Source organism: Cryptomeria japonica, chromosome 4 (assembly GCF_030272615.1).
Source record: "Cryptomeria japonica chromosome 4, Sugi_1.0, whole genome shotgun sequence".
Lineage (NCBI taxonomy): Eukaryota > Viridiplantae > Streptophyta > Pinopsida > Cupressales > Cupressaceae > Cryptomeria > Cryptomeria japonica.
The window spans coordinates 259,933,625-259,960,494 of record NC_081408.1 but is presented as its reverse complement, the minus strand read 5'-3'; positions in this window follow the sequence as shown (position 1 = coordinate 259,960,494).

Genomic DNA, 26,870 nt, shown 5'->3' with positions numbered 1-26,870 from the left:
CGTAGTCGAAGATGGTGTCTATGCATACAATGAGATGCCATGCGGCCTATGTAATGCACCTGCAACATTCCAGCGAATTATACTACACATATTTGACAAGATGTCGGTAGGGAATTTTAAAGCCTTTCTCGATGACTAGTCCATCTATAGCAGGCAAGATAGGCATTTGGTAGCCCTCAGAGAGTGCATGGAGAGATGCTAAAGGGCGAGGCTAGCCCTTAATCCAAAAAAGTGTCAATTTATGGCGCCACAAGGCAAATTGCTTGGACACATTGTATGCAAAACAGGTCTGAAGATGTACCCAGACAAAATACGGGTGATCATGGAGATGGAGCCTCCTATGAATGTCACTGGGGTAAAGTCCTTCCTAGGCCATATCAGCTACTATACGAGGTTCATAAAAAACTTTGCACAAATATCCCACCCCTTGGACAAACTTACTTGCAAGGGTGAGCCGTACACCTAGGGGACCCTGGAGAGTTAAGCATTTGAGGAATTGAAGACGAGGTTGGTAGTTGCCCCCATCCTCGCTTACCCCAACTGGGACAAGGAGTTCCATGTCCATGCGGATGCTTCAAACTTTGTGATCAATGCCACACTGGCCCAAGTGGGAGATCACGGGTTGGATCATCCCGTCTATTTTGCCAGTAGACTGTTATCCAAAGCGGAGAAAAATTATAGCACAACAGAATGGGAGGCATTAGGGATGATCTATGCGGTGCAAAATTTCAAACACTATCTCTTGGTGACACCATTCACATTCTACGTAGACCATCAAGACCTCATGTACTTGGTCAATAGGCCGATAATTCAAGGAAGGATTAGTCGATGGCTACTCTTGCTACAAGAGTTTATGTTCACCATTAGCATGTGGCTTGGGAAAAGCCATGTGATAGCAGACCAATTATCACGCATAAAGTCAGGAGAAACAGCGGAAGGGGTGAATGATGATTTTCTAGATGCCCACTTATTCCAAATTGCTACATTGCCACCATGGTACACGGTCATCAGGGAGTATCTTTCTACTTCAGTCTTTCCGCCAGGCATGCTACTAGGAGAACGAATGAAACTGGTTTTACGAAGTCGAACATTCCAACTAATCAATGGACTATTATATAAGATGGGACCGGATCAAATGCTTAGAAGATGTGTGATGGAGGAGGAGGTGCTAGGAGTTCTCTGAGAGGCACATGAAGGGTCGGCAGGGGGACACATGGGACTGGACACTACTGCACGGAAGGTGCTACTTGCGGGCTTGTGGTGGCCCATGCTATATAATGATGCCAGAGAATGGGTTGTTGGTTGAGACACATGCCAAAGGTTTGGGAAACCATTGAAGCTGGACTTTATGCCGCTCAAACCCTCGCATGTGTAGGAATTATTTGAACAATGGGGGTTGGACTTTGTCGGACCACTCAAAGTCAGTCGTGCTAGGTGGTGCAGATACATCATGGTAGCCACAAAATATTTGACTAAGTGGGTGGAAGCACGACCCCTACCCGATAACTCGATGATGACTACAACCAGATTTATTTATGAGAAAATCATTACTCGTTATTGTATCTCCATGGAGTTGACGAGTGACCGAGGTGGCCATTTTGTCAACCATGTTATTAAGTTGCTCACTACAGAATTTAAGATCTTCCATTCTCTATCGAGTCCTTACTACCCTCGAGCCAATGGGCAAGCAGAGGCCACAAACAAGATCCTTGTAGGAGTCATTTATAAGTTGTGCAGGGTCAAAGGGGAAGATTGGGAAGAGAAGTTACCCTTCGTGTTGTGGGCTTACCGCATGACGTACAAAGTGACTACGGGACAAACGCCCTTCCAACTTATGTATGGGTAGGAAGCAGTGGTGCCCACCAAATTCATGGTACGGAGTCTTCGTATTGGAATAGAAAATAGACTCAGTGATATGGAGAGCCTGAGGGAGTGACTTTATGCTCTGAATAAATTTGATGAGAAGTGGATGATGGCTCAATGGGCAACCGAGACAACGTAGCAGAGGAGGAAGTGGTGGCATGATAAACATCTAAAGCGAATGAAGTTCACCCCAGGACAACTCATGTTGAAATATAATGGGCGAAATGAAATTAAACCTGGAAAATTTAAAGTGAGGTGGCTAGGACCTTATAAAGTTCACGAAGTTGCAACAAATAGATCGGTTCGGCTGTGGACATTGGATGGCCGCGAAGTGACCAAAACCATGAACAGTTCCACATTGAAGGTTTACCATGAACGGAGGGAACCTGGACCCTCCAATTAGTGTGTTTGAAAAAAAAAAACCATTCCGTATGACAATGGACTGTATGACACAAAATTTTAAGAAAAAAAATTCGTATGACATTGGACCATACGACACAAAATTTTTTTAAAAAAAGGAAAAAAAGAAAAAAAAGAGAAGAAACATGGTGGACCACTGATGGTGAGACCACCGAACGATGGGACCATCATGCGGTGGCAACATCGAACGGTGGAACCACCGTGCGATGGAAACTGCCACAAAAGACACACCCAACACAAAGACACAGCAGCATAAAAATGCAAAGACATGACCCAGGTTACAAAGACGTAGCCCACACAAAAATGTAAGCACAATGCACATGCCACACGCAAACACATGCAAGCACAGTTGTAAGCAGCCATACATAGCAGACACATCCACACAGCAACATGGAAATGGAAGAAGGTAGTCTCTGCACTTCCACGTCAGGCGTTCATGGAGATGGAAAAATTGCACAACTGAAAGATTGTTGTATGGGCTCGATGCCATCTAGGAGGTAGTTAAGGTGGTTACAAAGGTGTTTCAAGACTGTACAGCTATAACCAGAAATCAGTTACACGAGAAATTAATGGAGTCGGCTAGGAAATGGAGTTGGAAGAAGCAATTGTAGGCTTCCTCTAGTAGTAGCTAGATGAATAGAAATACTAGGGTCCTATCATCGGGCATGCATGTTGCAGGCAGCACAATGGATGATAGCATAAGTCAAAAGAAAAAGAAAAAAACACCACTACCTGCGACAAGTGGAAAAAATACATTGACTCCTCAGAATATCACCTTTGAGGGTCTGAACAAGTCTGAATACAGGAAATGGTGGCAAGACACACCCGGTGATGATTTGGTGAAGCAAAACCTTCATAAGGCAGGAGTGGAGTGGGCTATCCGAATGCCCATGTTTCCTATCTGAGAGTATGAGGGTGCCCTACAGTTCATGGTGGACACCTTTGACAAACACACATGGATGAGTAATTTTGAGTATCTCGGGAGGGATGTTACCATATCCTTCAAAGCTATGGACTTTACTAGAGTGTTCAGTATCCCAGGCAGATAGGACAAGAAAATCGAGTTGAAGGCTAAGAAGATGAAGCGTAAGGAGAAAGAATATTGGATTAAATTAGTAACCAGAAACTTGACGATAGCGGAGCTGGACATCGTGGTTGATGCCACGAAGGGATGAGGAATATGGAAGACCTTTGTTGTAGAGGGCCACTAGTGGTGCATAATGGATGTGATTAAGAGAAGGTTGACGAGATTTGGTAGAGCATCGGACATCGCCCTCCCTCAGATTATGCTCATGAACGGGCTTTAGAACGACATTGTGTATGATTGGGCTACGCTGCTAGCAGAGAGAATGTGTGAGTTCTTGACAATGCAGCATCGCATGTTTTATATGCCCCATTATGCCATAGGATTGTTCTTGGAGGCCATGCAGGAAGCAGTTTTGGAGGCAGAGTTGGAGGTATGGCTGCAGGGACCATTGGCAGCAGCTGAGCCTCCTATCATGTATTGGAGACACCTTGACATTGGGCACTCTTCCACGAAGTGAAAATGGATGGTAGATACGGCCTCAGGGGAACCTGATAGTGGGAGGGAGACTTCCAGTAGTACAGAGGCTACGGAGGCATAGGATGAGGAAGATGATAGCAGCAGGGCGACAAAGGAGGGGAGGATGGATCCAACTGGGGAGAGGGTCCTTTTTTCCCCACCCTTGCTACTAATGGGCACTCTTGTGATGTCATCTAGAGTGGGAGGCACCTCTATTCCGGCATTCGGGTAGAGCCGCACGCTAGTTGCAATTGGGCCCATCCAGCAGCAGGTAGCATCACCTACGCAGGGTCGAGCACCACCTTCGGAACCGGCCCTGGCCACGGAAGCACTCATAGAAGACATGGTGGAGTCATGTCCAGAAGGGTCGCCACATCGAGTAGTGGTAGATGAGGAGCAGGGACTGAGGGAGGTGGTTGATAAGGAGCCTTAGGTGCGGTTGGATGTTGTTGGACTTGAGGCAGTGGTGATCGTTTCTTCCCCCTTGTTGGAGGAACCCATGGCTATCGTGACACACACTCTGTTCGTAGAGATGCAAAAAGTCCCGAGGATCCCTAGTACAAACCTGTTGGTAGTGGCTATGGAGAGCTGGCCGACTCAGCGATTTCAGATGACAGTGGTACCACCCATGGGAGTTGCGATATTCTCACCTTGTCGAGAGACTCCAACTAAGGTAGTAGACTTGGACAATTGATCTGGCGAGGCACATGTACTAACAGTTGGGAATGAGGCAGGAGAGGTCGTGTCTACCATCCAGGAGCAGGGGGATGCTACACCTCTAGTGGCAAGCGACATACCTTCATACCAGTAGGATGCGGCAGTATCGGTTCCGACAGAGACTTCTGAGTTACCCCTTGGTGGTCTTACACAGATGCCACTTCCATCACGGTCACAGCCTTCGGAGTAGGAGGGTGACAAAATTAAGGCCTATTTAGTTGACATGGTGATGAGGGGTTGGCGAGTGGTGGCCACGACCTAGATGTGAGCATTATAGCAGGTTGTGGTGGATTTAGAGAGGGTCCTACAGTTTATGCGAGTGGGCTGCCCCATAGCCTTTGCTACATGCTTTTAGTCTCCAGGATGGCCGACTACTCAGACAGATGAGATGCTACAGGCTTGGATTGTGCATGAGCCCATTGTGGAGAGTCGCATGATGGCATTCATCCAAGAGATTGAGTAGGTCTACTGAGATGCCTACTATGCATTAAGGTGTACGCAACATGAGTCTGCGGTCCATGAGGCTACTCGACTTGATTTCAAGAGGGATGTGGCCAGTCAGCAGGCCTCGTGGGCAGCAAAGAGGGCATAGTTGTTGGTGCAGCTTGAGATGGCCTGAGCAGAGAAGGCTGAGGTGGAGACTCGCCTTTCAGTAGAGCAGAGTGTGAAGAACCTCATGTAGCAAGAGTTCGATGCAGTCACTGCTAAGAGGAGCCTGTTGCAAGCTCAATTGGTCTATATGACGGAGACAGCGGATACGAAAGAGAAGGAGTTACTGGAAGCCATGCATATGGTGAAGACAGCTTTGGAGAAAGTGTTGGTTGTGGAGCATGATGTGATTGCATGTACTCAGCAGGTTTATGAGCTTCGTGCCCTCTTGGTAGCCAAGACACCTCCATCTCAGCCTTCTACTTCAGGGATACTTCCTCAGCCCTCGCCTTAGTTTTGTCTTGGTTGTATAATTTGTATGTGTTGCATTGTCTCCAATTTTGTTTTTAGTCATCAGAGACGACTTCTTTTTTGGGGGGGATGATGTTGTCGGGAAATATGTATGTTTTGGGAGTAATGTTAATTGTTAGCAGTTAGTTAGCCGATGGGTAGGTAGTTGGAGTCGCGACGGCTGTGTTGCACCCCTTTGGCTATTATATATTGTACTACCTAAAGGTATTGAAGGGAGGTGATGTTTACGATAGATAATACTATGGACATTGGGTGCATTCTAATTCATTAATGGAAAGCTTATTCTCATATTCATCTTGTACTTGCATTGTTCATTTCTGCATTACTTCCATACTCTTTCTATTTTCCCAGTGAGGCAAACAAAGGTTTCGAATGATTATGCCAACAAAATTATTGGTGCAACATCTGACAGGAGATCTATGAGAATAAACACTATTACTGACATGGACATCAGATTCAGTAGCATGATCATCGGGTATAAGGTAACTTAGTCAAACTGACTGAATTCTGTTTCTAGATCCTGTATTTTTACATCTTACAAAATAATGAGAGAAAATAAGAAATTGGATCTATATAGTTGGATGTTAGATGAATTATTAATAAACCTAGGGAAGATTAAAAGTGAAAAGAAAGGGACCTTCCTCTATGGAAACTTGATTGCCTTCTTAGCATTATTTTTCATGAATGACACTCCTGATTTTGGGAAGAGACAATGGGCATTTGATATCCCAGTAGGGAGACAATTGAAACTATCAATTGCTACTTTAGGCAATCAGAGAGATGATAAAGTATAGGGATATTTTAAGGGATTCTAGAAGTCTATGAAATGTATGGAAAAGGTTCCTAAGAATATTGTTGAAAAATACTCAACTAACATATGCTTCATGGTGAAAAAAGATGAAACACTTATGGAAGTGGTTAAGCCCCAGAAGATATGGATTGAGGAAATGGGCTATGAAGTCGATGCACAGATCCTTGATGCATATGAAAAGATGTTGATTGATGCACCTATTTATGAGGCTAAGAATCCCTATGGTACTACAAAATAGAAAACACAAGAGGTTGAAACAGAGTTCAACCAAAAGATGAGAGAGAAGCAGGAAGGAAAGGTAAGAAAGTTTGTTTAGAATGTTTCACAAGACATCAAAGCATTAATTGATCATGTCTTGAAGAAAGGCAGGAAGAAGAAGGAACCAGAAGTATTCATTGAGTCTATTACAATAGAGTCTGGATCTGAGGATGACACACCCCTGGCATTCAAAAGGGTTGTTAGGAAGAAAACAGAGGAAATCAAGGTAGAAGCTAAAAAGCAGCCAGCTAGGAAAGTCACATTCAAGATACTGGCATAGAAGCAAGAACCAAAAGAAACACCTTCAGCTCCATCCGGTACTGCAAAAAGGAAGAAGAAGATGACATTGACACGACTATTCAATCTGATAATGTTCCACCAAAAACTTGTGCAGAATTAGTAGATGAAATAACTAAGGATGGCATGCTAAAGAATGCATAGTTTTACTATGATCATTTAGAGAATGATGAACAAAGAGAGGTAGAGGAAGAAATATTATTATATTTAGATATTTATAAGAAAGCCTTGATAGAAATTGAAAACCAAATACCAATAGAATTGTATAATATGTTAGATGCTAGAAGACTTTCAGCTATGGAAGAAGACAAACAAATAAAAATTCAAGAATTGTTATCTATTTGTGTTTCTATTACTCTAGAGAAATTGGATAGGACACTTGAGATGGTAGATAGAAAAGTCTTTAATAGAAAACATTGAATAAGCAGTCTTATGTTAGGAAGAGTAAATGAAATAATAAAGGAGACTCAAAAGGCATGGGTTAAGTTCTTTGAAGAGAATAGAGCTTTCTTCACTTCACCGGAATCAAAGATAGACATTGTAGACACCTCGGTTGAAGGAAAAGGAAAGGGTATTATGGGTACTTCACCCTCAATTTTGAAAAACATTAAGATAGTGGAAATTAAGTCCCTGATAGATACAAATGTATAGACAAATGTTGAGATACCGGAAAACACAGGAAGTATAAAGGTTGATATTGTACAGGATACTAATGTTGAGGATAACAATCTTCTAGATACAAATATACAGGTTGAGGTTACAGTTCCTACACAGGAACCAACAGTTACAAAGACTGCACCAAATGGTGAAGCCACCCATGCAAGCGAGGAAGCTATAAAGGATAAATCACAAGAGGAGAAGAAAGGGGAATCCGACAAGGAACCAATAGTAGGTCCATCATTGTTTTCAATTGACACCTTGCAGGTTGTAAAGAAAAACATAACCGAGATGAGAACTACTGAGCATATTCCAAAGGATTTTCAATCCTTGCAGTAGATTTCAAACCGGTAAGCACTAGAGAGATTCACACAGGCTAAAAGATTTGCATTTGATTAGGTGATTGAATCTAAGAAAAAGAAGATTGATGAAAAGATGAAACTGATTGATAATTCTTTGAAGCAATGTACAAATATTTATAGGGTATGTTGTAACACAGATGTACTTACAGTGAATATGTATAAGAAGATTAAGGAATTTCAAGAGAAAATTGCAAGTATAGATAATTCTTCTGATGGATTGACTTCATTGACTACATCCATTGATAGTCAAATTTTGGTTTTGGAAGCCCAAATTTCTGCTCTTTAGAAAGAAAAGGACAAAATCATAAGAAGAGCTAGAATTCTGAGAGGCTTGGTGAGTCCTCGGTTCGATTCATTCAGGTACATAAGAAGGAGTGCATGGATATAGTTGGAAAGCCCACACCGATAAAGATAAGTGAGAAATAAAAATTTGCTCATATACTAAATGGACTTTTATCTATTTCTGGCACTTTTAATTTTGGTTGGGATACTTATCTTGAGCTATTAGAGAAGGCATATCCGCATATTTTCAAATTTGTTAAGCTCCGCTAAGATATTTTTCGGATACTCATTGTACAGTTTTGGATCTTTGACAATCTTTTTAGTATTTTTGATGGAATTGATGTCATAGGGGGAGTGATATAGATGTGGAAAGGAATAGAAGGAGAATAGAAGGATTTTAATACATTAGGGGGAGTATGGAGTATTTTGCATTGATAAATATTCAGCTTAGGGGGAGTAGACATGATGAAACTGGCAAATGAAACCATGACCATTTTTCACATGAGTGTTGCCATCAATGCCAAAGGGGGAGATTGTTGGCAATTGACACTCAATTGGTTGGTTTCACTATGTTTTCATTGATGGCAAAATGGTATCTTGTTCCAGCTTCATGTGTTAGTTCACTTGTGTACCAACAGACACTTCACAGACACTACACCAACACCGACACTGATAGGATAGAAGGATTTCTTTGGTTACCGACAATACAGGCCGACATGGTTTAGAATAATGTTATCGGTATTTGAGGCCGACATCTCTTGGATCCGGCATCAAAAATTGATTTTGATTTTCATGTATTTATGCTATCTAGCCAACTTGTATATTCATATTGTAATTACCTTTGTAAGCCGACATAACGCATGATAAGTTGTATAGGGTATATAGGTCAGTTGGATTAGATCATTTTGATATCGATATGGTAATGTAAATGTAATGGAGATGTGGATTTGATATGATGTGAAATATATTAGAGAGATCATGTATGTGAGGGTATTTATGTAAGTGTTATTCTAGTAAAGGGTTTAGGGTTTCATATCAGAACAAACAGTGCTTAACCAGAACTGTATTATGGCATAGAAGATGTTATCCTAGTAGTTCACTCACTTCTGCGGATTTTAGTCTAGATTTATATGTAGATGGTGAGGCTCCTTTTGTGATTGAGCAGTGCGCTCTAGGTTGTAAGCCTTCCTGCAAGTGTAGGCCCCTTATATTTTGTAATATATCTTCATATGGCTAGTGGATTGATATTGTGGGTCACAAATCCCACCATGCTTTTTCCTCTTTGTGGTTTTCCATGTATAATTTTTTGTGTTATAGTTCTCATTTATGTGATTGGCTTGTTGATTGCTTTACTTCTTTCAATTTTGTATGTACTAGTATACCAGTTGGTGTATGCATCTTTTAATAAGGCTAAAATTGAACTTTCCAATATAACACTGATTCACCCCCCCCTCTCAGTGTTATTGGATTCCAACATATGTAGTGCTAAAATAAAAGAAAAATTAAATTTTGATGTATAGATTTCTTGTAATTAAAATTTTAGGTCCAACATAGTTGAATTTGGTAGTTTTCATTCGGTGTGACCTTTTGTCTATTAAATTTATCATTATGAAAAAAAAAATTATACCCTTTTGGAGAAGATTCTCTCATCTAGTGAAAAATATATTTTGTAAAATTTTAAATATCATTTAGTTATTAATTTTTTAAATTTCAAATCAGCCTCTTTTAAAACTTAGAAAACCTACTTGCAATATTTAAAAAATATATATATATTAAAACTAATCAAAACATAAAAACATTATTGTCTAGATTCCTGACTTTGAGCTCTACAAAAGGGTATTTTTCAATTTTTGTAAAAACAAAATTTGGCTGAAGAAAAATATAATAGAATTGAAAAGATTTGGAAATGCAGAGGACATGGTGATTTGGTTGCCACATCACATGACACATAGACAGTTGACCAAACTAGGTTCAACTAAACTAAGTTTGGCCAAACATATTGTTTTGAAAATAGGTTCGGTCGAACTAATTTTGACTGAACTTTTTGTGCCATTTAGGCACCACATAGCCACCACATAGGTTCACTCAAACCTAGTTCAATGGAACTTGTTTTGTTTGCCTCAAGTGTGACACAATTGTGTTGTTTAACCTAGTATGAATCCTTATGGAAGTAATACAATGGATCATTATTTTGTCAATTATCATAGGGATTGTGCTTGTACATGGTGGCATTTGGAGGATTAGAAGCTCCATCTTGGCATTGCTTCAATATTATGGGAGATATTCCTAGAGATATTCTATGCATATTTCCTTTCAGAGCACTATCATTGGAAGTGTAGATGAATTATGTGAGTTGAGTTAGATGGGCATGGTTGTAGATGAGTATGAACCTGACTTCTTTGAGCTTAAGAAGTATGGTATTATTGTTAACGATGACTGTATATTAATTTATAATTAATTTCATGGCCTTCATACTTAGATCAGTGGTCGTTTATGGTTGTTCAAACCCAAGAATTTGGAAGTTGCGAGAAGAACTTGGCTAAGGGGCATGGAAGTCAAATAAAACTGTAGATTGGGAGTGTACATCCATTAAAATAGGTTCTCAAGACACTCAATATGATCCCATAGGATCATCTAAGGAACATTTTAGAACTTCTACATTAGGTTAGCAGAAACAATAACAGACATAGAGGTATCATTGTGCTCCTTAGAGTGGGAAAGGTTCATAAGTCTTATTTGTTAGAGACTAGAATTGATGTCATGCAAAATTATTAAAACATATTCACCCTACATAGACTAGTCAACATAGGTCGAGTAGGGTTAGCTTCCATTAGTCTCATGCACCTTGCCTAGGATGTTGGTTTTGTAGAGGATGATGTTACACTTATGATCAACATGGTCACATACCAATTCATTATCCTCAGAGATTAGTTTTAGGAGGAAGCTAGAGAAAGGATATGTGTGGTGGTTTCTAACCATTAGGATAAGAGTTGAGGTATGATAAGTAAGACATTAGGTGTATTGTTTGGAATTATTATCCCTATTCTATTTGATTTTGGTCCTTCAGATTCTTTAATATCCCCAATTTTTGTAGATCACTATGGGATTTTGGTGGTAAGGCAAGAGAATATTTGGTAGGTTTATTTGGATACTACTATTAAAGTTGCCACAGAATCCCTAGTTTGTAGTTGTGTATTGAATTTAGGAACCTTCTTGCTCACCAATGACCCACAAATTTTACCTTTAGGATCTTATGGGATTGTATTGACTATGGATTGGTTGGAGTCTCATTGAGCTTGTATAGATTGCTAGTGTAAGTTAATTAAGTGTTTCGATGATTTGGGTGAGTGATTTAAGCTTGTTAGGGTCCAAAGACCCATATTCCTTTGTATGACCTCAAATACGCAGTTGAAGCAAAGTATGTGATGGCGTTGTAAGCTGTTTGTAATCACTATGACTAATTTAATATTGAGGATGATATTTATGAGGTATCTCTTGTTTATCATGATATCCTTCATGTTTTTTTATATGTGTTTTTTAGCTAGATCCCAAACATGATAGCTAAGTAGGTTATATAGTTTCAGATTTATCTTGTTCCTGGAAAAGTTTTCATTTGTTGGGTATTGTATTGTATTGTATGACCACTCAAATGTTAAGAGAGTTTAATTTACAATTGTAGTTGTTGGAGAAGGGACACATACATGCTAGTGTTTTGTATTGAGGAGAAAAAGTTATCTTCATGAAGAAGGGTGGGTCTCTTTGACTGTGCATAGATTACCAATACTAGAATAAGGTATGGTGAAGAACTAATATGCCTTGCTAAGGATAAATTATTTGTTAAATTAGATGTAGGGAGATAAAGTTTTTCTCCAAGATTCACCTCAAGTTAGGGTATCATTAGCTTGAGATTCATGAGGCCAAGATTCATCAAACCAAATTATGTACTCATTATGGGTAATATGAGTTTATGATGGTCCCATTTTGGTTGACTAATACTCCATCAGTTTTCATGGGTTTGATGAATCTAGTATTTAGCACCTACCTTGACTAGTTTGCTATTGTCTTCCATGATGATATTTTGGTTTATTCGAGGATAGTGGATGAACATTATCTTGTGAATGTGGGGTTTATGGTGTATCAATATCATTTTCATTGATGTCAACATACTAATTGCTTGTTTCAATAATTCCTTTTTGGTCTAGAAGTGTACATAGTGATGATAATGATGATCGATAGTGTTTTTAGTGCTATACATTTCTCCACATATTTAGTTTTGATGATGACATATTGGATTTATTCTATTCATGTATTTACCTTTGTTATTCTAATTCGATACATGATGATATGCTCTAGAGATGTGGTCATAGATGTTCTCATTCCATATCCGGTTGACCTTGAATGTTCTAATTTTTGCTTCACTGGTTATGGTGTATAGATAACATGTTGTTCTGGTTGATGTAGTGCATAGTGGTGTGGTCCACTTCTCATTCCTTTCCACCATGAGAATGTTTAGTTTAGACCTATTTCACATTGGATTCTGATAAAATTCTTTGCTCAACTTGGGAGACCTCTATTTTAGATATTAGTATTTGTTAGCAGCAATCAAGGAGGACTGAGAGGGGGGATGAACCAGTCTTCACCGAAATACCAAACTTAATCACAAATCACAAATCTAATAAACTAGAGTAATAAAACAGATAAGCAAATTAACAGCACAACACACAACACCAAGATATTGACGTGGAAAACCCAATTAAGGGAAAAACCATGGTGGAACCTACCCATACTAAGATGATACTCTGTAGTAATATGTATAAAAATTACAATGGGTAATAGACATACATTCAGGCACACTGCCTCACTGCTCAAATATAATGGACCAGAAGACTACAACCCTCAGGAAAGTCTCACTGACTTACAAAAAGATTCAGACTACAATCCGAAACAAATGAACTGAAATAATAACATCTCCAAATGCCCAATTATAGTTCTAGTTAAGAACATATTTCTACCCTACAACACCAATCTCATCTCAAACTCAACAACAAAGGATATATCATGTGTTCATACATAAAACTCTCTCTAATAAAGCAGACACAACATCGACACCTAAATTACTTGACTATATCACCCATATATACAAGTCATCAACCTTGACAGGAAGGTTGACTAAACCCTCAACCCTTAATTATAAAATCACATCACACGATACAAAGATCAACCACCAGACCAATAAAATTATTTATATAGCATAAAATGGTCCTAAATCAAATTCCCAAATGCTCAACTCCATTGGAAATCATGCCAAGATCATTCGCAACATGCTACACCACCAGGAAAACCACATAACATAAAGAACATCATCAGTCGATAGAAACCACCAAAAAATCGCACAACGATCAATGAGGATCGCCAAACCAAATAGGACATGACTAATAAATACCAGCAAGCATGTTAGAATCATCAAGAACAACTGAACCAACACCACTTATCAAATCTTCATTAGTCAACGTCTGAAATCACAAGAACACAACCAATCAAAAAGTCTCACAAAGAAAGATCACTTGCAGGGTACCAAATCACAAACCATCTAAAATGAAGATACATAAGACCATCCCAAGAAATATTCCAAAGTCTTAGAACAAGATATGATCACACTAAAATATACCAGAGGATATACTAAACTTTGCAAAAGAGTGATCATCAAAACAAGACTACAAACAGGATCATAAGATCTTTTCCCAAAATGCAATCACAAGAAAAAATCACAAGAATATGTTGATATCAATGACAACAACATATCACAGTAGCAAAAATGACCAACCATATCAAACAATCTCCCCCTTTGGAATTGATGGCAACATATGTATGTGAAAAACAATCAATGCAAAGAAAGAATATATCACTAGCAAAATCCCCCTAAGATCAGGATAGATAAAGCAATTTTTTTTTTTTCATGATCTCTCTCCTCCTTTGACAACAATGCCAAAGGTCTCAAAAAAAAAAAACCAAAATTTCTCCTCAAAACAAAAACATGAATCTCTCTCCCCCAAAAATACATAACCGAACTACTCCACCAAAGGAGCAGCACCAACTCATCAATCCAGATAAAAGGATAAGGTTTTGAAATCCACTTGATCGATGCAACTTAATGCATATAGTTCTCAGCAGGAGGGGTGGATACCCCTAACTTGTCTCTGAAGTAGATAAATGTATCTGGAGGAAAAGGTTAGTGAAAGTATCCACTATTTGTTCCTTTGTAGATACATACTCCAGCTTCACATTCTCTTCACTAACTTGCTCTCTCAAGTAATGATATTTGAATGTTGCACTGGATTATTTGACATGTTAATAGCATTGGAATTATCACAGTATATAATAGTAGGTTCATCATAAACAACTCTGATATCTTTTAACATTTTCTTCATCCAAAATACCTGAGTGCAATTACTAGCAACAACAATGTACTCAACTTCAGCAATAGATAAGGACACTAAATCTTGTTTCTTACAAGTCCATGAAACCAAATTCTTACCCAAAAATAATTCTCCACTAGTAGTGCTCTTCTAGTCATCAATATTACCGGCCCAATTAGCATCAGTGTAGGAAGATAACATGAAGAAGTCATCATTCCTTGGATACCATAAACCATAATCCATTTTTCCATTTAGATATCTAAATATACTCTTAACAACAGTGACATGACTCTCTTTCAGATCAGCTTGATATCTAGCAGCCATGCACACAACATGCATAATGTTTGGTCTAGTCTGAGTAAGATATAGTAGTCCACGAACCATAGATCTATACAAACTCTAATTAGCTTTAGGAGATTCATGATTTAGACAATTTATAGCCAGTCACCATAGGATTTCCAGCCAATTTGGAGTCATCTAGCTTCCAAACTTCTTCAACAATTCCTTCGGATACTTAGTTTGAGATATGAATATAAATTTTCCAGTTTGTGCAATATACAAACCTAAGAAAATTTTCATCTCACCAATCATAGACATCTCAAATTCCTTCTGCATATCACCAGAAAAATTCACGCTCAAGTCATCATCACCTCCAAAGATAACATCATCAACAAAAACTTCAATAATCAAAATGCTATCATTTTCTATCTTAATGTACAAATTATTCTTAGCAACACCTTTACCCAATTTCAACAAATATTTATCTAGTTTAGCATACCAAGCTCTAGGAGCTTGTTTCAATGCATAAAGAGCTTTTTTCAACTTCCATACCATGTCTCCATCATAGTATAGTGAAAATCCATCAAGTTTCTCAATGTAAATTTCCTCTTCAAGATCGCTATTCAGAAAGGTAGATTTGACATCCTTCTGATATACCTTAAAATATTTATAAGAAACATAAGAAACCAATAGTCTAACAGCTTCAAATCTAGCAACCAGAACAAAAGTATCCTCATAATCAATTCCTTCTTATTGTGAGTATCCTTTACAAACCAATCTAGCTTTATTTCTGATAGCTTCACTAGATTCATTCATTTTGTTCTTGAATACCCATTTAGTACCAATACCAGTTTTATCCTTAGGTCTAGGCACAAGTTCTCGTGTATTATTCTTTTCAATTTGATCTAGCTCTTCTTCAATAGTTCTTATCCAATTTTCATCTTTACAGGCTTCAACAATATCTTTAGGTTCAACTTTAAAAATTAAGCATACTTCTTTAGTATCTAACCTTCTTCTAGTCATTACACCTTTATTCTTATCACCAATAATCTAATTTTTAGAATTATTCAATCTTAGATACCTCAGAGTCTTCTGATTGTTCTAATTCTTAGGTTCCTGCACTCCTTCACTAGTTGCAGCAACATCCAAATTAATTGTTTTTACCGAATCATTCTACTTAGGCTCTTCAGGTTGAATAGGGGTTAAAATAATATGTTGTCCATCATCATAACCATATCCTCTGATCTCCTTCCCCAGGTTCTCATCCACCTTCACATTTGCACTTTCTACTATCTTGCTAAGTCTCTTATTGTAGCACCGGTAGGCCTTGCTCTTTGTAGAATATCCCAGGAAGTTACCGTCATCACTTCTAGCATCAAACTTTCCTATATCCTCATCTCTTTTGATATAACATTTTCTACCAAATACTCTGAAATATCTCATAGTAGGAACATGACCAAACCATATCTCATAAGGAGTCTTATCGGTATCACTTTTGATGTGAACTCTGTTGAATGTGTAAACACTAGTACTAATAGCTTCTCTCCAGTAAATGTTTGGAACATTTCTTTCAATTAGCATAGTCCTTGCAACATCCAAGATAATTTTGTTCTTTCTCTCTACAACTCCATTATATAGTGGGGTTCTAGGAGCAAATAATTATCTTCTAATCCCATGCTTCTCACATAATGAATTGAACTCACCAAAACAAAATTATCCACCTCTATTAGATCTCTAACACTTCACCTTCAATCCAGATTCAGTCTCTACTTTTTCTTTAAATATCTTGAATTTATCAAATGCTTCTAATTTCTCCTTCAAAAAGACAACCCACATCATCCTAGAATAATTATCAATTAGTAGCATAAAATATCTATCACCCTGCACACTTCTAATATTAGTATGTCCACATAGGTCAATATGCACAAGATCTATGAATCCATCAGATGTATATTGTTTTCTCTTGAAAGAAATCCTTGTTTGCTTACCCAACTAACATTACTTACATACCGGATTAGCAGGCTTAACAATCTTAGGCAGATCTCTAACAGCGTGTGTAGAATAGATCTTAATCATTGAATCAAAATCTACATGACACATTATCCTATGCCACAACCAACTCTCATCAATTTGAGCAATCAAACAACTTTTCTCACCAGCATTCAAATAAAAAATGTTACCTTCATTCTTAGTTCCAGATGCAATCTCTATACCAGAGGCATTCAAGATCTTGCATTTTCTATCCTTGAATTATAGATCATAACCTTTATCAACCATCTTTCCAACACTCAAAAGATTATGTTTCAAACCTTCAACACACAAGACATCATCAGTGTTATTATTACAATCAAAAGAAATAGAACCTCTCCCACAGATCACATAGGCTTTGTCATCTCTAAATCTAACTATTCCACCATAATACCTTTCCATAATCACAAATTTTCTTTTATCAACAATCATATGATGTGAACAACCACTTCAAATTACCCATTCATTTTTCTTTTCAACTTTAGCAACTAAAAAATTCTCCTCAATAGTACATCTAGTCAAATAAACAAGTATCGGTCCATCTTTCTTAATGGCAAGGAATACAACTTCATCTCCTTCTGATTATTCATTTGTAATACCTTCATCAGTAGCATAATAACAGATCTTCTGATTCCTATACTTCCAATTAGGTTCTTAAGGCTTATCATACTTCTCATGCTTCCCATATCTATTATTCCTATCATTCTTATCAAACTTATCATGTCTTTCATACTTAGTCATTCTCTATGCGCATCTAGAAGCAAAATTTCCTATCTTATTACAAGAGAAACATTTCAAAGGTAAATTTCCATCATACTTACTAACACCTTTAGGCAATGGGCAAGTGCAAGGTAAAGAGTCACAAATTCACGGAAGTCCACGTGTTGGAAAACATGTTCTTATAAACGGGGGCCCGTTTTCAAAAAACGGGGGCCCGTTTTCAATAAACAGGGGCCCGTTTATGTTTCGGGCTCCTGAGCCAAAACGTAATGGGGGTCTGAAGCAAAAAAAAATGGGCCCCCATTTTTTTCTAAAATGGGGGCCCACTTTTAAACAAAACGGGGGCCTGTTTTTTAGAAACGGGGGCCCGTTTCTAAAAAATGGGGGCCTATTTTTTAAAAATGGGCCCCCGTTTCTAAATGGCATTTTTCCTTTTTTTTCCCCAAGCCACCCTTGTTTGAAAACGGGGGCCCGTTTTGTGGAAGTTGATACCATAACCCACCACTTGGCTCGGGATTAGGCCTGGGATAGGCCTGGGATGGCCACACCTGAGACATGGACCTGCAAATTCAAATCTCCATGAATGAAAGCACAAATATGAACTTCAGAAATAGTTTACGCTCCTCTAATCAGAGAATTTTTATATGAAATTAAAACCCATTTTAGATTATACTGTCTAGATTCTAAATATTCAAATTTATTTAAAAATTGATTATTTTAACTATTTTTCATTTAATTTATACTAAATCGGGTCCATAAATTTGAAATATTAACTAATTTTGTTAATTTAATACTTTTTTATTTTAAAGAATTTTGGAAAAAAAATTATGTCATCAATCTACACAAAATTCTTTTATATTTAAAAAAAAAAAAATGTTAAGTTTACATCAAATTATGTGGTTCGTACACGTCAAATTTTTAAAAAGATAATTACGGCCATTAAAAAATTAATTAAAAAAAAAATATTAGAAAAAAAAGTATAGAAAAATATGCTCATCAATCGTCAGTGTGTTACAAACCTTTTTTTAAAACGGTTTGAGAAAATAATTTTAATTGTGTCAAAAAGTGTGGGTCGTACACATGCATGGTATGGTCCTGAAACAAGCATATTTAAAACATAGTTTTCAAAACTCCATTCAAAAAGTTATATTTTATTATGTGGGTATTAAAATAAATGACATATTTGGAAAGTACACTCAGAGGGCTATCTTTTATATTATTGACTTTTTCCAAGATTCAATCTCTAAGTGTTTCAAAATTTAAGCTCAAATGAGACAAAATCTAAAAATCAGGGAAAACACTTCCACTTTTTGGCCAAAAAGTGGACTCATCTTCTTGCATTGACCCCAATCTCTAGGCAAACAAGGCTTTAAGTTCATCTATCTCTCTTTCATTCTCTTCTATCTCTTTTCTCTCTCTCTCATATCTAAATATGTTGCACTCATGCAGTCTCAGAATTTCAATGTGATTCTCTAAACTCACTTAGCTCAAATGCAACAATCTTTCCAACCAGCATATCTCTCATTACTTAGTCACACTCTAGATCTCATCAATAGCAACAACTTTATGTTTATAAGCAGGGGGAAAAGATCTCAGCACCTTAGCAACAATTTCATCTTCCTCAATGATTCTTCTATCACATTTGATACCTAGGACAAGATCATTCACCTTATCCATGAAAGAGTATATGTTCTCATCATCTCCCATCTTTAAGGTCTCATACTTTCCTTTTAAACTCTGTAAGTAAGCAACTTCTACTTGTTTATCACCTTCATACATAACCTCAAGCTTCTCCCAAACCTCATGAGTAGTCTAAAGTCCCATTACATTTGACATCTCAGAATCAGTCAGGGCACTAAGAAATGCTTCTTTCATTCTAATATTGTGTTCAACTTCCTTAATCTCATCAAGAGTAGATGGTCCATTCTGAGGAACAATATAGGTATTCTTTGTTATCTTTCAATAATCTTTACCAATACATTTCAAAGGCACTTTCATCCAATCTTCCATATATAATAGTTACTTCCATCAAATCTCGGACTGTCCTTCTTAAAGATAACACCTTGAGTTTCTATCTCGGATCTCCCCAAGCAGCTAAGCTTCTACCAGAGGATCTAGCTCTGATACCAATTGTTAGCAACAATCAAGAAGGAAGACAAAGAGTTGGGGGGTGAATTAGTCTTCACCGGAATAGAAAACCTAATCACAAAGCATAGATCTGATAAACTACAGTAATAAAATAGATAAGAAAATTAACAGCACAACACACAACGCCAATATTTTGACATGGAAAACTCAATTAAGGAAAAAAACCATGGTGAAAACCTACCGACAGTAAGATCATACTCTATATTAGTATGTGTAAATATTACAATGGGGAATGCACATGCATTCAGGCACACTTCCTACAGCTCACTACTCAAATATAATTACCCAAAAGGATACAACCCTCAGGGAAGTCTCACTGACTTACAACAAGATTTGGGATACAATCTGGAAGAAATCAACTAAAACAATAGCATCTCCAAATACCTAATTACAATTCTAATTAAGCATAGATGTCTGCCTTGCAAAACCAATCTCACCTCAAACTAAACACCGAAGGATAAATCACTTCTTCATACATATATCTCTCTCTGATAATCCAGATACAACATAGACAACTAAATTACATGACTATATCACCTATATATACAAGTCGTCAACTTTGACAGCAAGGTCGACTAAACCCTCAACCCTTAATTATAAAATTACATCACACGATACAAAGATAGACCACTGGACCAATACAATGATTTACATAGAATAACATGGTCCGAAATCAAATTCCCAAATGCTCAACACCACTAGAAATCATGCCAAAATCAACCGCAACATGCTACACCACCAGAAAAACAACATAAGATGAAAAACATCATTGGTTGATAGAAATGACCAAAAAATCGCACAATGATCAATGAGGATCGCCAAAAAAAATAGGAAATGAATAATAAATAGCAAAAAAAAACATTAGAATCATCAAGAGCAGCTGCACAAACACCACTTATCAAATCTTCATAAGTCAACGTCTGAAAGCTCAAGAACACAACCAATCAGCAACTGTGACGAATAAGGATAACTTGCGGGGAACCAAACCATAAACCATCTGAAATGAAGATACACAAGACCATCCCAAGAAATATCCCAAAGTCTCAGCACAAGATCTGATCACAACAAAATATGCCAAAGTATATATCAAACTCTACAAAATAGTGATCAACAAAACAACACTACAAACTGGATCATAAGATCTTCCCAAAATGCAATCACCAGAAAAAATCATAGGAATATGTTGACATCAATGAAAAAAACATATCCTAGCAACAACAATGACCAACCATATCCAACAATATAAATAAAGGATGATTGTAATGAAGAATTATAGGATCAAATGGATTGAAAAAGAAAATGTATCTCCTATTGGTGCGAGTGGTTGAGTAGTGTGGTAGTGTTATAATGTTGTTTGGTACTAGAGGCAATGAGCCTAAGGTTTCTTCTGGCATTGCTGTTTAGTACCAACTATTATCTACTAGTGGATTCTTTCTTTTTCCTTCCCCTTCTTCTGGGTCATGACCAATTTTCTGGTGGTTTTAATCAGCCAACGAGGACACTTGCAGTGGGCATTCTAGCAATGAGCAACCCTTTGTAAAAATTAACTTAACTGATGTCACCCTAATAGGTGTCTTCTACTTGATAAATATAATCCACTGTTGTTTTTTCCCTCTTGGGTTTTCCACATCGAATTTTGTGTTTAATGTGTATGTTTCATGCTTGTGCTCTCTCATGCTTATTTCTTTTTATGGTTAAGTAATCAGGAATTAATTTACTGGATCTATTTCTATGTAATAAGTAAAATATTTCAATTGATAACTAATTCAACCCTCCTCTCAATTGTTCAGGATATTCAACAATTGGTATTAGAGCTTCGGTTCCTAGAAAGTGAGACTAACCACTCGAGGAGATCCAATGGAACATAAATTAATTATTCCTACTTTTGAAGGATCTGACTACAATTTTTGGAGAGTGAAGATGAGAGGATATTTAATTTCTTTGAGTTACAAGACTTGGGAAACTGTGGAGACCAAGTATGTGAAGATGAAAAATGGCCACCTCGAATGAAATTGAAGCTTATGAAGAAAATAAACTAGCAAGGTATGATATCATTAGTGCAAGAATGGTTACAATTTTGTCTTTCAGAATAGTGGTTGTGAGATCTAGAAGAAGTCTGGAATTGTTATTGTTGTGGGAAAAAGGACAAGATGGAACATGTATTAATTAGAGACTACTATAGGGTATTTCATGTTATCTCATATCAATGAAAGTCGGCTATGACACCAGAGTATGTGTCACATCAATTTGACAGTTTGGTGATGATTAGTTTGAGAAGAGTTGTGAGAGGTTTACCAAGACTTACTAAACTAGATATAATAGTGTTTAAAGAGAATGCCAAGTGAGAAAAAAAACAAAGGGAATAGTCAGAGGAAGGAACAATCTTCTACTTGACTATTAGATTTGGTTTACACAAACTTATGCAGTCACACAAAAATAAGGAGTTTACAAGGTGAGAGGTATTCCATGCTCTTAATTGGTGATCATTCCATAATGACTTGGGTTGTATTTCTTAGAGATAAGTTATAGGCATTAGAAAATTTTTAGATATTCAAAGATAGAATTGAAAATGAATTCAATAGAAGAATCAAAATCATAAGATCTATTAGAGGAGGAGAGTTTGTTTCTGATGAATTTAACACTTTTTGTGAGAAATATGGAATTAGGAGACATCTGTTTGATCCCACGACACCACAATAGAATGGTGTAGTGGAAAAAATGAATAGGGCTATACAAGATGCAGAAAGAACTATGGTCAAAGAAACAAATCTATAAGAAGTTTTCTGGAAAGAAGAATACATACTATAGTATACACACTCAATCAAGTTCTATCCTAGAGGAAATTTGGGAAAACGTCATATGAGTTATGGCATGGGAGGATTCCATCAGTGAAGTAATTCAAAGAATTTGGAAGTAAATGCTACATCTAGAGTGATGAAGGAAATATTTGAAAGTTTGACAACAGAGCAAATGAAGGTATATTCCTATAATATTCTACAAATCGCAAGGCTTACCGATGTTACAACAAGAGATTGAATAAAATTGTTGAAAGTGCAAATGTGAAGGTTGACAAAAACATTTCCAAAAACTCTAGTATACAAGCAAGACATGAATCTAATGAGTTTGCAAGAAGATAAGGAGAGGAGAAGAATATAGAAGAAGATAAGAAGAAAGAAATTTAGGTTGCTCCGACAACTATATCAAAAACTTTGAGGTATGTACAAAAGAATCACTCTGAGAACCAAATTATAGGATACAAGAATAGAGGTGTTATTACAAGAAGAAAAGCTACTAAAGAACAAGTTCTTTTGTGTTCACTTTTGGATACTAAACCTAAGATTCTTCAAGAAGCTTATAGAGATCAAAATTGGATGAAGGCTATGAAAGAAGAGTTAGATCTGATTGAGAAAAATAGACCTGGGAACTAGTCCCTAGACCATTAGATAAGAATGTTATTGAAACAAAGTGAGTGTTCTAGAATAAGCTAGATGGAGATGCATGTGTTGTAAGAAACTAGGCAAGATTGGTATGCAAAGGTTACACATAAGTTGAAGGCATTAATTTTGAAGAGACATGCAATCTTGTTTCCAAAATGGAAGCTATTAGGATGTTTTTGGCTTTTGCAACATATAAGAATTTCAAAGTTTATAAAATGGAAATGAAGTTAGCATTTTTGAATGGGGAACTAAAAGAAGAATTTTGCAGTGAGAAACCTAGAAAGGATTTAAGTTGTCAGATGATTCGGATATTGTCTACAGATTGAAGAAAGCATCCTATGGGTTAAAGAAAGCTCCTAGAGGTTGGTATGGAGGGATAAACAAGTATTTATTGATTAAAGGTTTTCAAAAAGGGTTTGCTGACAACAATCTTTACTTTAAATTTTAATAAAAAGATCCTAATTATTGTAGTATATGTGGATGATATATATTTGGAAAAAATGATGGCATGTGCAAGAAATTTATTAGTGAAATACAAAATAATTTGAAATCTCCATGCTTGGTGAGTTGAATTTCTTTCTTGGGTTGCAAGTGAATCAAAATAGTCAAGGCATTTTTATTTCTTAGTCAAAGTCTATTAGATAATTGTTGAAAAAGTTTGGATTGGAGAATTCCAAACCGGTATGTACTCCTATGACTACCGAATGTAAGTTGACTAATGATGATAAATCTTCTAAGAATGATGCAAGAAAGTAAAAATCAATGATTGGATAAGTGTTATACATGACTACTACTAGAACAGATATCATGTATGTTGTCTTCCTTGTAGATAGATTTCAGCAAGATTCAAAAGAGTCACATGTTGTAGTAAAAAGGATTTTCTAATATCTAAAAGGAACAAAACATGTTGGACTGTAGTATCCTAGAGGATCAGATTTTACTCTAAAATCTTATACAAATGTAGATTGGGAAGGAAGAGTACCAGTGGAGGGGCATTTTTTATTGGCTCTTAGTTAGTTGCATGGTTAAGTAAAAAGGACACTATGTCTTTATCAACTGCATAAGATAAATACATTGCAACCGCATCATGCTGCATATAGATATTTCACATAAAAATGACATTGAAGGATATTCCATTATGTTGTTTAATGAACTGATATCAATCATGTGTGACAATATAAGTGTAATAAATGTGTCTAAAAATTTAGTACTGCATTACAAGATAAAGTATATCTCTATTTGGTATCACTTCTTAAGGGAGAAGATGTTGGACAATGAAGTAAAAATTGAGTATGTAGCTTCAAAAGAGAATGTTGGAGATATCTTTATGAAGGCTTTGTTCAAGGATATTTTTTGAGTATCTATGATAGAAGTTGGGTGTAACACTCCTTCCTAGTTTGAACTAAGTGTATTATTCGAGGGAACTTCATGTATATATTTTAGTTTGGACTAATGATTGGGGATTCATCTTAGAGGGAGTTATGTAAATTATAAAACTGGTTACAAATGTTGACTTGTTGCATGCCTGCGTCCTTGATGTCAAAGGGGGAGAGATTGAAGAGATTAGAAAAATTGGAGAGATTGGAGAGATATGCCATATAGATGTTTGGGGAGAGATGTATAGATAAAGGAGTTATGAATCTCAGTTTTTGCCTATAATTGATGAATGTTGTCATCAACGACAAAGGGGGAGATCATAAAAAATGTGAGGTTGATGGTGTGTCAGTATGGTTTCCATTGATGTCAATATACTGATTCTTTGTTTGAGTAATTAGTTTATGCTCTGGAATTTGTGCTCCGAAAGTGTACATAGTGATGATGATGTTAAACAATTTTTGTAGTGCTCCACATTTCTCTGTATTTTTAGTTTCGATGATTATATCTCCAATTTATGTTCTTCATGTCCTTATCTTTGTTATTCAGATTTGAGATATGATGATGTGATCTGAAGATGTATAGATATGTTAATTTTGGGTCCAATGGACCTTGAATGTTCTAGTTTTTTCTTTGGTGATTGTGGCATATGGATAATATTAATTTTTGTCAATGTAGTGCATTATGCTGTGGTCCACTTCCCATTCCTTTCCACAATGGGAATGTTTAGTGTAGACCTATTTCAAATTAGGTTCTGGTAAAATTCTTTGGTCAACTTGGGAGACTTCTATTTTGGAGATTAGTATAAATAAAGGATGGTTGTAATGAAAGATCATAGAAGTGGATTGAAAAAGAAAATCTATCTCTTATTGGTGCAAATTTGTTCGAGGTTGTGTATAGTCATGGTTGAGCAATGTGGTAGTGCACTAATATTGTTTGATAATGCAGGTAGTGAGCCAAAGGTTTCTTCCAGCATTGTAGTTTAGTCAAAGTTGTGCTACAGTGTTGGATTATTCCTTTCTCCTTGTTCTTCTTCTAGGTAGTGAGCACTTTCATATTGGTTTTAGCCGGGAAGTGAGCCACCCTTTGTGAAATTAACCTTAACTAGTGTCACCCTAATAAGTATTTTATGCTTGAGAACTAGCATTCTTTGGGTTTATCCTCCCTTGGGTTTTCCACGTCAAATTTGGTGTTTCATCTATGTGCTCTCTCATGCTTATATCTATTTTTTATTATGATAAATGGGTTTTACAAGGACTCAAAACCCAAATTTAGAGAGAAATACAAAAAATAAACAGACACTAACCAGTCTAGAACCAATGACAAAATAGTCATAGAAACAGGGGCCAACCCACACAGCAAAAAAATAAAATTGAAATAGAGAAAATCTAAAACACACTAAACTAGAGATTGCATCAGCTCCAAATTCATTTGGATAATACTCTTGTTAATTTCCTCGAGCTCATCCATGATGAATCTAGAGGTACTCTTGTCCTGGTTCTTGCTTCTTGTCCTCGTATAGGGGCTAGTAGTGGTCTCATGAGGTCCCGTATGAATAATAATTAGTACTATACAATAGAAGAAAGAAATATATTGGTTGGAATTGTAATTAAAGAATTATTATCAATATAGAAAGAAAAATAATCAAATCATATGAGCAATTTTAGAATTCTCATTTCACATTAAGTACAAAATTTTACAATAACCCATTCCTTATACAATATTCCATAAGCTAACAACTATTAATTTGATTATATAAATAGTTATTTTAAACTCAAAATCCTATTTATGATCTTAATAAAAAATCTCTAGTCAAGTGTATTGAAGTGATTTTTAAAAAATATAAATAATGTGGAAGCATAAATATGTAGCATAACATTAGTTACTGTAAAATAATTAAATTGATAATGTTTGTTTGCATGAATTTTTGTGGTTATTGAAATCATGAATCTAAACACTTACAAAGGATCGTATAGGTTTTATGAAATACTAAGAAATACTAATTATTAAAAAATATTATTTTCAACTCACGAGAGGAAAACAATTATTGATTAAAAATGTGAACAAAGCTTCTAATATAAACTTACAATCAATTCTTGCAAGTATGAATGTAAAAGATTAAGTTGTAATGAATGTGATTGAAAAATTAAAGAATGATAGATAAAAGCATAACAAAATTAACACCATTTATACATGGAGGAAAAACTAAGAGTAAAAAAAAAAAAGAGGCACATATATTACTTATCCAAAGACATATTACAATAGCAATACACTTTTATTTAGAACCATGTAGAATTG